Here is a 16949-nt window from a genome sequence, read left to right on the forward strand (position 1 = left end):
CCGTGTGTGTCGTCACTCGCTCACTTGTTCACTTAGTCGTCTTTCCTTCATTCCCCAGATATCTGTGCCCCCCAAACCACGCTGCCCCTCACCCCTGTCCTCCTGGAGTCTCCCTGCCCTGGATCTCAGGCGCTGCTACCAGCTGTGACAGAGAACAGGATCTGATAAACTAATTCATGATGAGGTGTTAATTACTAATAAGTACTTAATGTGTTAGGCTCCTTGGATCTTTGCATTTTAATAGGCGCAATTGCTTAACTGAAGGGAATGAATTTCTAATGGCGGCCGCCCCAGGGTGCTAAAAATGAAATTTAGGGGGGATGGGGGTGGGCGCTTCTGGGGTAGTGCCATGGGCCGTGAAGACTGGGTTTGTACTGAAGCCGGGTGCCTCGCTGCTCAGGCACAGGGGCAGGGCCCTGGTCCCACACCAAAGAGATGGGAGGTCCACGGTCGTGGGTGAGGGTGTGGCCGGATACCGTCACCACCCACGAGTCGGGGGCATTTTATGAACACCGCCACCTCGGAAAGCGCAGGGCACCGGGAAGGTACAGAAGGGCCGGAAAAGAACCGGGAGGGGGCCCACAGCTGAGGAGACAGTGCCAGGGGTGACGCGGGTGTGGGGGCATCCCGTGCACACACCTGTGGGGACACTGGCTCCTGGAAGGTGCTGGATGTCCCAGAGAGAGTGGGCGGCCGTCTGCACCACACCAAACTCCTTACACTGACTTCTCAGGTACTCACTTGACATTCAGCATACCCTGCGCCCCTGAGCAAACTGTGGCCGGGACAAGCCGGCGAAAGGACTGGATTCTGTTCGGAAAGGAAGTTGCCCCCAGATGCCGCCGGCAGGTCTGCGTGGGTCCCTCCGAACCACATGCAGGAGGTCGCCGAGCAGAACCTCAGCCTCGAGGCCGCCCGCCCTCCACGGCGCCCCCCCAGGGGTCTCTCCTGACTCTGGGCTCCTGATTCGTGACCCCAAGGAAGGCACAGGTCCCCAGCACTTGGGCGCGGGTGGCCTTTCATGTCTGCCACGGCCTCCCAGGGCGGGCATCACGGAGTGGTCCCCAGCCTGGAACCCCGTGTGGGATGTGGAGTTGAACATATGTAAGTGGCCCGACGATGTCTCTGTTTGGGGAAGACAACGAACCTGTAGGGGAGGCAGCAGAGAGGGAGGGGGCACCATGACACAGCATACTTAGATGACAATGACTCATCGTTTTTATGACACCACGACTCAGCCTTGTAGGTAGTCGTGACTTGGCATTTTAGATAAACATGACTGCACTTTCATGACACCGGACCTTGGGGCGCCCCTCTCCTTAGGAGTGTTGGTGCCGCAGAACTGGGTCACGGTGGCCTCAAGCTGTGGAAGAGGGTACTGAGTTGTTTTTCAGAGACAGCAGACATTTCACTTCTCATCAGAAGGTGAGTAGGACCAGATGACCTGGGTTGAAAGGGAAATCGGCAGCGAATTAGCTGGACGCAGAGGGGGAAGGGGGCTGCTGTGCTTCACGTGTTTGGGGTGGGAACCCCCTGATTCCGGGGCCCCCGGGAGCCAAGTGTGGCCACGTCTGCAGGGACCACTCAGGGAGCACCTCCTACCTCCCAGCCAGCCCTGTTCGTGTTCTGAGACACACTCCCCGTGACCCGTGACCCCAGTGCTGTCACCGGTTCCGACCCGTGCGCATCCTCACGCCGGCTGCGAAGCCAGTGAGGACAAAGGGAGGCTCTAGGACCGGGGGACGTCCTCGCCCATTCTCAAACCGACTGCAGTCTGCGGGCCAGCCTTTGGAGGAGCGGCCTCATTAAGTATTCGGTCTCATTTCTTTAAGGGCCAATCGTGCGAGAGGATTTCTTCATAAATACATGCGGTGACTGATTTTCTACTGAGAGATGTATGGCTACTGTGAATACAGGTTTGTTTACTTGTCTGTGCGTGCACGGGTGTGCTGTGTGTGCGTCTGTGTTCGCAAGCAGGGCACCAGGGACTTCCACAGCATTCCCCACCTGGTGCCCAGTCTTTTCCAGGTCCTGCTTTTCCATTTGTACTGATGTCACAGCCCCCGTGGGTGCGATCACGAGGAAGAGGAGAAATGGCTGGTGGGGGAGTCACACGTGACCAGCCCTGGGAAAGGACGCTTATGTCCAGGGATGGCAGGTGCAGCGCGGCCACTGCAGGCATCGGGCTGGGCGGCCTGGCTGCTGGCGGCCAAGGGAGAGGCCCTCCTCAAAGGTGCTCCTCCTCGTAAGGAGCAAGCTGTGTCCTGGGCAAGGGTGGACGTCGCCTGGACTTAGTGAGGGGGCTGTCTGGGGACCTGGCCAAAGACCAGAGCGTTGTGTCGTGCGTGTGCAATGTCACGTGTCGGTGACAGCTCAACAAAGCCAATGCTTTCGATCCACAAGGATGCAGAGGACAGAAGCAGCCCAGAGCTGCCGTTCAGGGACCTCGGGCCCCAAACCCACAGGCCAGTGCTTCCACACGATCCACAGTCCCCGGCGAAGGCAGTTTGGATGTGCGGCCCCTGCCACCCCACACTGCCTGTGGTGCCCACGGGGCACAGCGTGGCCCCTGGGGACATACACGAAAGAGGACCTGCAGGCTGGGGTGGCACGCGTGGGGTTCAGAGGTCTGCAGGCCCCTAGTGAGCTCTGCGGGTGTTCGTGGGGAAAGCTGAACGCAGCTTGCTTGTGACAAACCCTATTGCTGCAGATAGTCCAATCACCTCCCCAGAGATGTGTGTGTGCACATGGGCACTTGGCCATGAACCTCACACCCAAAGTTCCGTTCTCAACCTGGCTTCCCGCCCTGAGGACATCCGCATCTGTCCCAATGGCCCTGGGCGCTGGGTGCTGACCCCCCTGGCTGAGCCCTGCACCTCCGAGAGCCCCAGTCCCCAGCCACCGGCACCGTGCTGTCCCCACACAAGAGGTGTCTTGGCCACAGCAGCAAACAGGTGGGCCGTGGGTGGCACAGGGGTAGCAGTGACTTCATTTTGGAGACGGGCATTTCAGGAGTTACAAACAAGAATGCTGTTAATTCACGTGATTGTGAACCTGGAGGGAGGGCCGTCCCCATCTGCCATCCTGGGAGTGCTCAGAGCCACCGGGCCGGGCGCCTGTCCACCACGGAGCAGCACTCTCGCCCTTCAAGACGGAGACCTCAGCACACTGAGCCGCCTGCTGTGAGCTGTGCCATCAGCTCTCTGCTGCGTGTGGCTGCTCTAGTCCCCTCCCCCGCTTGGCTGTTTAAGGAGACAGACCCAACAAGGCAGCACCCACGCCCGGGGAGCTTGTCCATCTGGGTCCGATTCCTGCCTCCCACCGGCGGTGCCCCATGATGCAGGCCAGGTCACGGCGCGCCATTCGCCCTGGTTTGCACCCTGCTGGTCCTCCTAACCGTACTCCGCGAGTCAGACCCTCGTGGTCTGTGCCGATTTCGTGGGGAGCACCGACGGCTTTCCCCACGGCTGCCTGTACACCACCGCGTGCTCGGCTCTGGCTGCCGCGTCTGTCAAAGCACAGCTCTCCTCCCTACTTCGGGGCTTTGACAGAGCTCCGAGCACCCGAGGTCTCAATTATGAAATGTCAGGAAGAGCTGCACGATTTCACAGTCATTTCACAGTGCCGCCCTGAGCTCCCTCCAGGGCTCCCTGGACACAGCTGATGGTGACGGCGACCTCCACAAGGGGACGTGGGTGAGGGCGGGCTGAGACACAGGCAGCCAGTGTTTGGGGGGGGTCTGTTTGGGGGCCAACGAGAGCAGAGGGCCAGGGACAGCCCAGCGGTGTTTCTGTGCTCGGTTCCAACAGGAGCGACCTCTTCCAAGTGCCAGAGAGGCACTGTCCTTACCTGCTCTTTCTCCGGGGACACTTATTTCAAATGACAGACCACAAGGAGAGAGGGACACAGATAGGACAATGGGGCCCCCGATTGTTAAAAAAGGGGGTATTTTACTGCCCCAAATATCTTGAGCCTTCACGACAAAAATCAGTACCGCGTCTAATCATTTATATGTTACATATGTATTTTGATTTGTGTCAAAAGCGTTCCCCGAAGTATAGTTTGTGTTTTCCAGTTACCAACAGGTGCACAGCCCAGTCCCTTTCTCGGTGTTGTAACTACATATCCTGCCCCAAAAGGGGGCGCCCTTCCCGCTCCGCACTGGGGTCCTCCCCTCCTGCACCTCCCGTGGAGAGCGGCAAGGACCACTGTCACTAGAACAGACTCCCGTGTCCAGTGGCCTTGGCAGTTCAGTGACTTCCTGACCATGATCCTTTACAGCAGGGACCCCCAACCTCTAGGCCAAACCAGTACCCATCCGGGCCCGTTAGGAACCGGGCTGCACAGCAGGAGGGGAGCTTGAGTGTAACGGGCTTGAATCACCCCCAAACCAATCCCTGCCCACCCTGCTCCATGGGAAAACGGTCTTCCACGAAATCCGCCCCTGGTGCCAAAAAGATGAGGGACCGCTGCTCTACAGGCAACGTCTCAGCTAATTACTTCCTCGTACCTGGCTCCCTCTGTTATCACAGCCACTCTCCCAGCTCTCGGAATTCCCTGTTACTCCCTGAAACTCCATCTCTTTCTGCCAAACCCTGTTCTTATGGGCCGAGGAAGACATCAATGTGCCGATGATTAATGAGCTTTCATTCGGATTAAAAAGCGTCTGTCGTTCAGGAAGGGGTTGACTGAGTGAGGCTGACAGTTCGGGAACCAGCCAGGGCAGCACTGGAGGGGGTTCCGCGCCCTTTCCCTAAGCAGCTGGGGTGTCCGCACCCGCCAGCTGGCCTTGTGACATCCATCACGCATTACGTGTTAACATGCTCGCGCACCCCTTCCAAGTGTGTCTGGGCTTCAGGAGTTCGGGGTGCGCACGGGCCTCTGCTTTCCCATTAACTTGCTTCTGCCTGGGAACGTGCGCTCTCTAAAAACCGAACCCACGAGTTCAGCGCTGCCTTCTGCTAGCGCAGGGCCGTTGGTGGACGGCGCCGCTCCAGGGGTCCGGTTCCTGCACCGTCTGTGCGTGACCTTTTTACACCCAGAACTCTCTGGCGGCCTCCGGAGAAAATCCAATTAATCGATTAGCGCGGTGCACGCCCACTGCTGTGGAGCAGGCGCCCCTCCCCGAAACCGCGGGAGCTCCGGCGCCTCCCCTCGGTGGAGGGCGCCGCGGTTCCCAGCGGGCGAAGGCTCGGAGCGCGAGTTCCCGGGCGGGGCGCCCTGGCGGCGTCAGCTCTGCCCGCGCCTCCCGTGAGGTCCCCTGTGGCTGCCCAACCGCAAACACAGCGCCCTCCCCGCAGACGGGCTTGGGGAGCAGATAGGATCATGCTTTGCTATCTGACCGGGGAGGTGCACTTAGGCCGGCGGATAAGTAATGATGCCTAACGTCAGAGTTATGATAATCAGAGATTAGGGGAGTCGGCCGATTCCAGTGTCTGGGAGACGCCGCGCGTCCCTTCGCTCATCCATCTCCGGCGTCTGGCTGCTGTCCAGGCCGGTCCAGGCCTGCGCCGTGGCCACCCGCAAGCGTGTGAGGCTGGAAGGCCGTGCGCAGACACACACGTCCCCGGCCTCCCCGAGCTGCAGGTCGCTGTTACTAAGTTCCTCGTGTCCAGGCCATCTGTCACGACTGTCCTGAGAAAATGTAGCCCGTGGCAGGTGGAAGTGACCTGCCGCTCACAGTAAGGACACGCGGGTCCAGCTCGAGAGGGCGGAGCGTCTCTTCCCTCCCACCCACCCACCTTGGAAACAGTAAAGACGGCGCTGTTCCCTCCGCAGACCCTGTCGGTGCAGTGACTGTGCGCCTCGCTCTGCCCTTGAGAGGTCAGTCTGTATCAGCTACTCTACACGAACCTTTGGTTAAGCACGAATGCCCAGAAACCAAAAAACACCCAGGATAGTAAAAGAATATGAGATAACGTGGAAGATACTGAAACATATTAGTCTAAATAACATTGTTATTTGCTTACCAATATTTTATATTAAAATGTTTATGTTGATTTTTCTTTCCAAACTATTGTGCCCGTTCTGCAGAGATTGCATTTGTTCTCAGTTTCCAATGAGCCCATGGTGTACTTGGTCGGAATGAACTTTTTGGCCCTGCAGACATTGATGGGACCCCGAGGGGAAGGGTCGCAATGGGGAAAGTGCCCCACACCCGGCGCTCGCAGGGGTGAATGTTGGAGGGAGTCTGCGGTCTGAACGGGTTAACTCGGAACACACAAGCGATGACCAGGCGTGTGGTTGGGGATGCTCTCAGCGCCGAGGCAGCAGGCCCTTGGGGACGAGGGGGCAAACCCCCTCCCTGTCCCCATAGCCTTGCGCTTCCTCACCTGTGACTCGTGAGGCCAGATGTGGGGGCTGTCTGCCCACGACTCATTGTTCCCTGCACCCCGACTCCCACTGTCCCCCAGGACATCCTGATCCCCAGCCTGGAAATCAGCCCCAAGTGTGCAGCCCGAGCCAGGGGTCCTGCTCTCGAACACCAGCCTGGGAGGTGGTCACCGCTCAAGAACAGGCCCAGATTCTTCTCACCGCAGTCGAGGACGCTCAGCATGTACAGAACCAAATCCATGACCGCGGCTCTGTGGGGTCCCCCCGTGTCTGGACATGGTGCTTCCGGCACAGTGGGAGCGCCAAGCAGGAGCACTGGCTGCAGGTGCCCGAGGTCGGAGACTCACAGCGAGCCCAGCGTGAGCACGATGCTGCCGACATTTCCAGGCGAGCCCGGCTTTCCTGAGTTCTCCAGGCATCGCCTCTGCCCACGCAGCCGAACAGACCCCAGAAGAATGGGTCTGCTTGCCAGTCTTTAAAAAGCATGCGATTTGCCCTGGGTCTCTAGGGTCTTTGAACATTTGTCACAACTTTCTCAGATTGATGATTGACCCCTTACTTTATTTTTTTAAAGATTTATTTATTTATTTTTGGAGGGGAAGGGAAGGAGAGAGAGAGAAATATCAATGTGTGGTTGCCTCTCGTGTGTCCCTTGCTGGGACCTGGCCTGCAACCCAGGCATGTGCCCTGACTGGGAATTGAACTGCGATCGTCTGGTTCACAAGCCTGCGCTCAATCCACTGAGCTACACCAGCCAGGGCTGAGCCCTTACTTTAAATTTAGAGGCTCTTAACCCTAAAGGGGGTCTAGAAGTCGACAGAACATATTGAACCTACTGTTTTAAAATAGAACCAAAATAGTGTGTAAAATCAAGCTTGCTGGGCTGCCCAGTGTGCTGGCGCACAGTAGGCCTTCACGTGCATCCTCTCCCCCACCCAGCTCGAAGCCCTTCCACGGTCTGTCCGTGGGTTTCGTCGGCCACCGACCTGGAAACAGAACCACTTCTCCCTCTGCGTGCCTTTGGGAGACGGGGGGCGGCCGTGATCGGTAAACACGAGGTGCGTCTGCACAGTGGGGACTCGGCCCCTCGCTTTCTCTTTCCCGCGAGGTGCCTGGGAACTGTTTTCACGTTGTGCTACAGAACGTTCCAGAGCAGGCTCTCTTCGGGGGCTGACGGACCCTGTGAGTTAGCTTCCAACCTCACCCTAACAAGGAGGAGGATTCCAGCCAAGTGGGCCCAGAGCGGGCCCTGGGGTTGGGTTTCCAGTTCGAATTTAAGCCGCTTCCACTGTCAGGTCTGAAGACTCCACAGGGGAGAATTTGTTGCTACGGAGACGTGAACCGACAGGATGACACGTGAATGGCCTGCGCCCCAAGGGGTGGCCTCTAGGCCAGGAAGTGGGGCTCCCAGCGCTGGCCAGAGGGCGTCTGTGGCCTGTGGGGTGAGAACTATCCAAGCACCTATTTTAAAAACTCCACCAGGGAAGAAGGGCACAGCTCACTGTCCAGTGTCCCCTGCTCACCCTCTGAGGCCAATGCCCACGCCTGTGGCCTTCTTCGCTTGCCCAGGGAAAAACAGCTTGCTTCCCCAGTGGACAGCTGCACTCGGCCGCGATGCAGGAATCCCAGGGAGAACTGTCTTTTGGGCACAAAGTTTGAGGTCCTCTTTCTTAGGTGAGAATCACCTCACTACATATAGACATTTTGGGGGGTCAGGGAGGGTGGGAACACAGCCCCCACCACTAAGCACGCAGTTGGGTGTCCCACATTTGGGGACACGGCCGGGGTCAGCACCTCTGGGGTGCGATGGGGGGGCCCTGCCCTGGGGAAGCCACGCGTCTCCCTGCCGGGTGAGGGTGTGCGCCCTGAGTTCTTCCGGACAACGGGGCAGAGGTGAGGGGAACCTGGCGGCGGCGCCAGAGAAGCGTGCGAGGCCACTAGTGCTGCCCACACCTGCTGCCCACGGCCCGATCGAGGGGAAGAACACGGAAAACCCTGGGCTCCACCTGTTAAAACGTCCTCTCCTCTCCGAGGAATCAGCAGAGGGCGTGTCTGTGGGCCGTCCGGTCAGGGAGGGCGGGTGCTGACGAGGCAGAAGCTATTTACTGTATTTTGGTGGACTCTCCGAAAGAGGCAGTGGGCGTGGCCGGAAGGGCAGAGAATGCTCCGAATGACAGGCCTGAATCCTGGTTGTTCATGTGACCTCGGGCGAGGTCTCCAGCTTTTCCTGCCTCCAGCAGGGGGGCCTCTGTCACCCCGAGGTCATGAGGCAGACGTGTCCTGAGGCTGAGAGACAACTGCACCGGCTGCGCAGCGGACCTTGTGGCGCCTGAAGTCACTCTTTGGCCAGCGGCGCCTTAGCATCCGTGGGGGTCGTGGCATTTTCCAAAACAGTCGTATAACTTTAAAATATTAGATTATAGCACCATTTAAAGTATAACAATGAATAAATGTGTTACAAACCCATCAACCTGCTAACTATCACAAAAACGTACATCCAAATAATGTAAGTTAAATTTTGGCAAAACCACAGTAACCAGGGAGAACCTCGTGAACACTTGCTGGCCCCCTCGGGAAGCTGGGTTGTCCAAGAGACAGAGTATTGGGGGGCATCCTGAGCCACAGTGTTTGGGGGGTTCGGAGGCATCCAGTTCTTGGGCGCCGCTAGTGCAGGCGCCCATCAGGGCCTCTCTCAGGACCCTCGTTCCCCCAGGGTGTGGAAGGTGATGAGGCCATTTGGGGACCAGGAACCGGGGACGAGTGGACACACAGGTGGGGCTAGAGAAGGGGCGGCACTGAGCACCACTGGGGCCCCGCGAGCGAACAGGGCGTCCCAGACAGACTCCCGTTCATAGGTGGGGGTGCTGGGAGAGTGTGGAGAACAGACTGGGTCTGGGAAGGGCGTCTCCGCGCAGGACGCTGTGAGCCGTGAGGGGGCTGCCGAGGAGTGTGCAGCAGGGACAGTCCCTAGGACCGGGGGCATGTCCGGCGCCGGAGCAGCAGCACTGTTCTCGGCGACACTCCCACTTGGGCCTCCAGGAGCCTCTGTGGCCATGAGGCAGGAAGGACCTGTGTGGGGCCCCAGGCGATGCCCCGTGTGGCCTCACACACCCCAGGCTGCCCGAGCTGGAGGCAGAGCACCAGGCAGTTGTTGCTCTTGTCGGGGCAGAAATCTCTCCTGCCCCCGGAAAACACCACCAGCCCCTGCCGCGTGTCTCCCACCCACGTTCCCAGTGCCGGGTCAGGGAACAGCGACCGTCCTGCCTTGGAGAACCCTGCACCCTCACCTGTCTGTTCGGCTGTTCGGTGGACTGGTTTTTTAAAGATTTTATTTATTTATTTATCTTTAGAGGGGAAGGAGAGAGGGAGAGAAACATCAATGTATGGTTGCCTCTCGTGCATCCCCTGCTGGGAGTTGGCCTGCAGGGAACCGGCCTGCAACCCAGGCATGTGCCCTGGCTGGGAATCGAACCGCGATCGTCTGGTTCGCAGGCCTGCACTCAATCCACTGAGCCACACCAGCCAGGGCTGGACTTTTAAGACCCACATGCATTAAATGTGATGATTTAAACTATAACCAAACCATAATCTCACGAATTTAAATTGAAATAATGCGTGCCATTTTCCAAAACATCACCTCATTTCATTTCGAATTAATTTTCTTAAATATGTCAACCTAATTGAATGAGAGAAACTGCAGGGGAAAGAGGCCTTCCTCACATTTGGGCCTTTATTTCCCAAATATAAAATTCACATATTTTCTCAACAATTCATTAGCTGGGGACCCCCTCCAGGGACAGGAGGCCTAGCGAGGAAATTAATTCCTAAATGAGGCGCTGCCGCCGAGGCCTCTCCCACAAGACGCGTCGAGGTGTCGGTGGAAGAACGGAGCCCACCGTGCTCGGGATGAGTCTGGGAATGCACCAGAAGTGTGAATATTTATGAGGCCGCTCTCAAGAACAAGCAGCCAATCATCATTAGATCCTCTGGTATTCATTATAATAAAATTAATCTTGATTAATTCATTCACCATTAATCTTGCATTCAAATGCAATTCCATAGAAATTGCATTGTGATTTAGCAATTAATTTACCTGGCAAGATGGAGAAGCGTTTCCCGGTCCTCCAAGGCAGTTCTCCATTGTGTCGGCGCGTCAGAGGCAGGCCCGGAAGGTCCGTCGGCCCAAAAATATTCCAGGAAAAATTAAAAGGCAGCACCTTAGTTCTCAATGCCGAAGCAGGGACAGAGCCTTCCTGCCTCCTTTTAAAAAACAAACAAACCAACCCAGAAATTGGTGCAGCCTGTGGTAGGAAAGAAAAACACAAATTCTTCAAGTGCCCAAAGGAAGTTGAGGTCTGTAAGCAGTTTAAGTGAGTTTGCAAGGTTTCTCCTTTGGATTATCATCTGGATGAATGGTCAAGAAATGTGCTTACAGGAGAAACTCTGAAATGACACATGGTCACCCCTCTGCTGTCATGCAGAGACTGATGACAGGTGCCTGTTTGGTCACAAGTGCAGGGGCGTCAGTCCCGGACCCTGGGCTTAGGGAGTCACGGGCCACTTCAGAAGGGGAGCCTTGTCCTCACTGTGTGGAGCCCTGTTTTAACTCAGCGTCCTTCCCCGTGTAGCTGTCTACGGCCCTTCTCTGGGAATCTACGTCCTAGAGGTAACAGCTGAGAGTGTACTGAAGAGAGCTGGACGGGCTGAGTCGGGAGAGCTGTGGTTCTGATGGACAGGTGGGGGACGGAGGACTCGGAGCTGCGAGGGGTCCCCTCGCTCTGGGAGCTCAGCGTGGCGGGCCCACCAGGAGCGGCTGGGTGTCGCCACACAGAGGCACCGAAGAGCTCCCGTTCCACCCCTGGTCCATCCGCCGCTCACTCTCGGAGCTGCTGCCACTGCGGGGCAGGGCCGTTTCCACGGAGACCTCCTGCCACCCTGGTTCTTCCCCCACCTCAGGGGTCATGGAGCTCCAGAGGGCGTGGGTGGAGGAGACAGGGCCGGCCCTCCCTCCCGCAGCAAGGACAGGTGCCCCGTGTGGCCTGGGCAGAAGCTCTGGTTGGTGTCGGGGACAATTCCACTCACTGGGTTTTGAGAAGATGCTTTCGACTCAGACTGGAAGGTCGCATTCCGTGAAAATTAACCGGAATCCACAGGGCCTGAGTTTTCCTCTGGTGATGGGGGCAGGCCCCCCACCCTCCCTGGGAAGCAGATTGTCAGACGGACCCGGCTGAGGTGTGATGTGACGCGGGTCACCCCACTCGGCAGGCCAGCTGCTCCGTAAGCATCCACAAGGACTGAGTGCTCTGTGGGACTTGGATGCTCTGGGCAGCACCTCGAACTTTCCAGTCCTAAACAGAGTCGGCTGGTGGCTACCGTTCACACGAGGGCCCTTCTGCATGGCGCTGGGGTGACGGGCCGATGTGGGTGGAAAGGCAGCTTCTGTGCTGGGAGGGCAGGGGTACCGCTGGCCGCTCCACCTGCGGAGGGGTGACTGACACTAGCCCAGAACCTAGTGCCCGAAGCAGTGAGCCAGCTTCACCAGCTGCAGGGCCGCGGTCACGGAGAGCAGGCTGCCCTGCAGTGGCTCAGTGCTCAGCCTCCCAGGTCTCCTGTGCAGAGATGAGGCCCTCCCACAGACCTGCCATGCACGGAGGGCCACCAGGAGGGCATGGTGGGCTGAGGGATGCATGCCTGTGTGCACATGCAGCATGCAAAATGCACATGCATACACACATAGATGGATATATGTACCATAGTGCACACACATACACAGTATATGTAATGTGCACACCGTGCAGCACACACATGCATGGACACATGGACACATGCAGTATACACAGTGTATGTATGTGCATACATCATGTGCATAGTGCATGCTGCAGTGCACACACAGGCATGGGCACATGGATACACACTGAGCATGTGTGCACTCACATGCCATGTGTGATGTACAGACACCACACAGAGCACATGTGTGTACACACAGGCACACAGCATGTATGCATGTGTGTGCATACATTGTACGTGACACGTGGTGCACACAGTATACGTGTGCACGCACAACACACATGCACACAGCATGCACAACACGGAGAGCACAGCACACGGATGTGTGCACACATGGTGAGTGATATGTATGTGGTGTGTGCACACATGGATGCACCGGTGTGCACACACATGCACGTATACACATAGACACACACTCCATTGTTTTCTGCCAGTGACGACAGCTAAGGAGTCGGTTCTCCTGCAAAACCCCGTCAGCCAGCCCCCTGCCTCCGGAGAGCAGCCCAGCCTCATGATTTTCCTCCATCCGGTCAGACGCCCACGCAGGCAGCACAGATTAAATTGCTCTTTGGAACAAAACGCCGTCTTGGTGAGCACAGTGCCCTCCACGCGGGCGCGCCTCGGCAAAGCCCCCGCGCCCCCGGAGCCCGTCTGGAGGGCCGTGCGTGCGCACTTGGGGTGCGGCGGACAGCCTGCCAGGAGCCCGCTGCCACGCTGTTAATGGATTTATCAAATACCTTATTTCATGCTTTCTGCTTTTGATTTATGAATTTTGATCCTGGAGACAAGGACCCTGTGAGTATTGATTGTGGGAAATGTCAAGCGAGCGGAAGTTAATTCCGCCTTGCGCGGAGAAGTCTCCGATTCTCTGACAGCCCCAGCCCGAGCACCAGCTGTCAGGAGCTCGGTGACATGCCACTGTCGCTGTGGCAGCCGCCCGCCAGCAGGCTGAGCTGCTCTGTGTCATGGACTGAGGTGACGGGCGCCCAAATATGTGTGGATGTGGGCATCTGGTCGTGGTGACGAGGGTGCTGCCCGGTGGCCAGGGGCCCCGCCCACTCAGGCTGCACGCCACGGGTGGCAATGGGCCTGACCAGATCAGGGAACGTCATTGCCGGCTTGTGAGCTGGTTAGGGACAGTTCACTTATTGATCGACTTCCTCTGTAAAGTATCCATCTTTTTTATGCTCCAGTCTGTCAGCGTGTCATTACTCACGCAGTCATACACTGATGTGGCGTCCCTGAGCAGGCTCGTCTCTAATCCAAGTCTCCCGTGTCCCGGGCCTTCTGAGCTGCCGACCTCAGCCCCCACGCACAGGCTGACTCGTGCGCTGTCACCTNTGCACGCCACGGGTGGCAATGGGCCTGACCGGATCAGGGAACGTCATCGCCGGCTCGTGAGCTGGTTAGGGACAGTTCACTTATTGATCGACTTCCTCTGTAAAGTATCCATCTTTTTTATGCTCCAGTCTGTCAGCGTGTCATTACTCACGCAGTCATACACTGATGTGGCGTCCCTGAGCAGGCTCGTCTCTAATCCAAGTCTCCCGTGTCCCGGGCCTTCTGAGCTGCCGACCTCAGCCCCCACGCACAGGCTGACTCGTGCGCTGTCACCTCTGGCGCAGTTCACAGCGCACCGCGCTGTGGGGTGAACTTTGGTCGTCTTGAGGCCAATGTCCGCGTGTTAGAGGAACAGGCGTTGCCACACCGCTTGGTGGGAACACAGAGGAACGCAAACTAGAAATACCCAGGACAGGCTCAGAGCACTGCTTTCTGGGGCAGTGACGGTGCGGCCACACCATCTTGACTACACGAGAGCCCTGGGGTCCGCTGATTTTTATTCTTGGACCAAAAGTACGTGCAGCCGAAGGTCGGAGAGAAGAGAGTAGAACTGAGGTGCTCAGTGAGCCAGCCTCTGACCACCTGTTTCTGGAAGAACACTGACTGTTTGTGATTCAGCTGGTTTCGCAGGACAGTGCTAGGCTCGCAGCCACCCTGAGAGGCCGGTGCGGAGATGTCCTGCACCCCCGCCACCCCCACGCCCACGGCCTCCCTCGCCATCGGCATCTGTGCCTCGGTGATGTGGCCATTTCAAGGGGTGAACTTACACTGACACCCCACTGTCTCCTGTGGGTCTGTTCATGTTAGGGTGCATTCCTGGCTCCGCGTGCTCCACGGGTTTGCGCAGGTGTGTGAAGGCCTCTGGTGTCCAGCACCGTGTCGCACGGAGGACTGTCCCTCCTTCAAAACTCCTCTGGGCTCCTCCACTCACCCCCCCGAACCCCAGCACACACTCACCGTGCTGCCTTTCCCAGCACGTCCCGGAGCCGGAACCACGCGGGGTGCGCGGCCTCTGCCTCAGCAACACGCATTTAAGGTTCCTCCAAGTCGCTCTGTGTCTTCACATCTCATTTCTTTGTGGTGGTGGGTAATGTCCCATTGCTGTGGTAATATACCAGTTTATTTATCCACTCGCCTACTGAGGGGCATCTTGGTTACTTTCAGGTGTTGATCATTCAGAGTGAATCGGCTGTAGTCATGGTTTTGTATGAGCGAAACACTTCCCTTCATGTTGGTAGATGCCAAGGCACACACCGGCTGGGGCGCATGGTAGGAGCGCATTTTGTTCCGTAACGAACCGCCCAACCGCCCCCCAGAGCGGCTGCCCGCCTCCCCCAGCACCCGCCGTGAGCCAGGGCGCCCACTGCCCCCGTCTGCGCGAGCACTGGGTGCTGTCGCTGGCTCTGTCCGTAGAAGTGTGTCCATGGCAGGTTGAGACAGTTCCCTGCCTCTCCTGCCCTAGGTTCCTCCCGGTTCCTCTTGGTGACGAGTGCACCGCCCGGAACCCCCGGCCCAAGCGGACTCCAGGTGGAGAGGAGTGCTCGCCGGGCCCCTGATCCGAGTGGGAAGGCCCCCGAGTCCCCTACTCAGTCCGGTGTCAGCCGAAGCCTTTCCCGGATGTCCTTCATCGGCTGGCTGTGTTCCCTTCCATCAGGCGGGAAGGCCGTGTTGTGTCAGGTAAGTCTCCCTGTTGAATGAGCCCATTTTCAGGTATGAAGTCAACCGTGTTCGGGGGATAAACCCCACTTGGACCTGACGTGTTTTCCTGCACCTTCGGGCTGGAGTTGCTGACACTCTGCTCGGATGGGGCACACGTGTGTCCACCAGGGGTGTTGTTCGTGGCCTTCCTGCCGCCTCTTTCTCCGGTTTTGTTTCGAGAGCAAAACTCACTTCAAAGGCTCAGTTGGGGAGTGCCCTCTCTTCCCCGATTTTCTGGAAGGGTTTGTGGGGAAGCAGCATTAATTTTCCCTTAAATGTTTTCTCAGTGTGTCTGAGACTGAGATTTTCTTCTTGGGAATCTTTAATAATAACTTTAATTACTTTCATAAGCATGGAGCTACTAAGGTTTTCTGTTTCTTCTCCAATGAGTTCTGGTACTAACGTGTCTTTCATGAAATCGCCCATCTTGGTCATCCGTGTAGTCACGTGCCCTCACTCCTCCGTGGACAGATTCACTCCAGTCTCGTATCATTTCCTTTCTCTCTGAAAGTCTCGTTAACATTTCTTGAAGTATAGTTCTCGTGGTGATGCATTCCCTCGACTCTCGTATGTTTGGGAACTATTTTGCCCGTTTTCACAGTTTTACAGCGTTTAGAACTCTGGGTTGACAGTTTTTTTTACGTCACTAGAACATTCAAAATGTTGCACTGTTTTATCACTTGTATTGCTTCTGACAAACATAAATACACTCTGTTATCCTTATTTTTGTTCTGGATATAGTTTATTTTTCTCTTTAGTGTAATAATTTATTATGTCAGTATCCTTTATTTTACCATTTTCTCTCATTGCTGTATTTTATCATTTAGTTGTGGTGAGTCCTGCCATTTTCTTTCTCTCCTTTCTGCTTGGTTTGGCTGAGCTTCGTGGGCTTATGTCTTTTTTAAATTAAATTGTTAAAAGTATCCCCTGAATCTTTAAAAATGTGTTCCCTGCCCCTATTTAACTTTTAAGTGTACAATACAGTTTAATCCGCTGAGCCGAACGCCTGTGTCGGCTCCGAGCTGCGTGGACCGGAGGCTTCTTCCCCGTGATGGCCTGCGTTTCCCACTCCGTGTGCTCCCCTCTGGCCGAGTGCCAGACGCGGCGAACTCTGCCTGCTGCGTGTGGTGTGCCAGCCTAGGAACAGTCTAACCTTTTCTCTGGAATCACTCTGATTCCTATTCTGAGGTCCCTCACTCCTCAATAATGAGGCAAGACCCCGAGAGGGCTTCACCTAATTCCCCGTAGCCCGTGCCGCCCTGTGTCTCGTCCGGCTGCTGCGATCAGAGAGCCCCACCTCTGTGAGGGCCTGACGTTCTCTCCTGTGGCCCGTCCAGGGGCCGGGGCATCCCTCCCATGCACGTCGGAGCACCCTCTAGCTTAGCCAGGAGAGATGGGGGAAACTGAGTCCCGCTGGACCCTGGCCTTCCTGCTGCCCTCCCCCTGGACTTCCCATCTATGTAAACCCACGAGCGAACCCATGCGTCCTCGGGCTTCCCGTGCTTCTAAGGTGCCTGCAGTTGGTTGTTTGGAGAGATTCCAGAGCACAGATCCACGCTCCACATCGCAGGTGTCCCCGCCCGGGCCCCCACCCCGTCTGGGACGTTCCCTCAGGGTCCTCTCCTCCCCTGGCCTCTCTTGACCTGTGAGGCTGGGCCCAGGGCCTGCCGAGCAGGTGTGCACCCCAGAGAAAGGGTAAACTAACAACACAGGGACCCACGGAAGCAGCAGGTGAAGGACCGTGACACCGGGTGACAGCGTGGACCGGGTCCAAGGCACTGCAGGAAGGC

At 57.1% G+C, this 16949-nt stretch overlaps 1 pseudogene; it reads right to left on the minus strand.

The window, feature by feature from the left end:
- Nucleotides 1-8045: 8045 nt before the first annotated feature.
- Nucleotides 8046-8191, minus strand: LOC118980543 (uncharacterized; annotated as a pseudogene).
- Between the last annotated feature and the right edge of the window lie 8758 nt (nucleotides 8192-16949).

This window comes from Sturnira hondurensis, unplaced genomic scaffold (assembly GCF_014824575.4).
Source record: "Sturnira hondurensis isolate 20B ecotype Veracruz unplaced genomic scaffold, ASM1482457v3 Scaffold0001872, whole genome shotgun sequence".
NCBI classification, from domain to species: Eukaryota; Metazoa; Chordata; class Mammalia; order Chiroptera; family Phyllostomidae; genus Sturnira; species Sturnira hondurensis.